This window comes from Arachis ipaensis, chromosome B05, assembly GCF_000816755.2.
Source record: "Arachis ipaensis cultivar K30076 chromosome B05, Araip1.1, whole genome shotgun sequence".
Classification (NCBI taxonomy): domain Eukaryota; kingdom Viridiplantae; phylum Streptophyta; class Magnoliopsida; order Fabales; family Fabaceae; genus Arachis; species Arachis ipaensis.
The window spans coordinates 147,265,850-147,266,409 of NC_029789.2; the positions used below are offsets into that span (position 1 = coordinate 147,265,850).

At 29.8% G+C, this 560-nt stretch overlaps 1 non-coding gene across 1 annotated transcript; it reads right to left on the reverse strand.

The window, feature by feature from the left end:
* TRNAC-GCA lies at window positions 141-212 on the reverse strand. Its single transcript has one exon. It is a non-coding gene; the product is annotated as a tRNA-Cys (tRNA).

A 560-nucleotide genomic window follows, 5' to 3' on the forward strand; every position in this document is an offset into this window, starting at 1 on the left:
TGTTTTACTAAAAGCTTAATATATTTATATTACATATGTATGGTTAAACAATAAATTCAAACCGAACCATTAACTAAATGGTTTAACCAAATTCAAATCAATGACCTCTTGATTTAGTCATTTAAAAATGTTACAATTAAAGGGCCCAACCGGGTTCGAACCGGTGACCTCTTGATCTGCAGTCAAATGCTCTACCACTAAGCTATAGACCCTTTACATAATTTATACATTTAGTCATTAAAATTTGTGTTATTTAACTATTAAAATTAAATGTTTTTTTTTGAATTGTGTATTGTTTTTGGTAATTGACTTGTGCATTTTTTATTAACTTTAATGCTATCTAAGGAGGAGAGGCCCATATTATTTGTATTGTGGTTTTCATTGAGGCCCCAACATTTCTTCCACTATATACTATGAGAGAGAAGACCCAATATGCATTATGCACTATGATCAATTGATCATGACCGCCACCAAAACAAAAAAATCCCACTAAAACCATCTTCCATAGGATATTACTAAAAAGAACACATAATAAAAATCAATCATATTACATGTATACT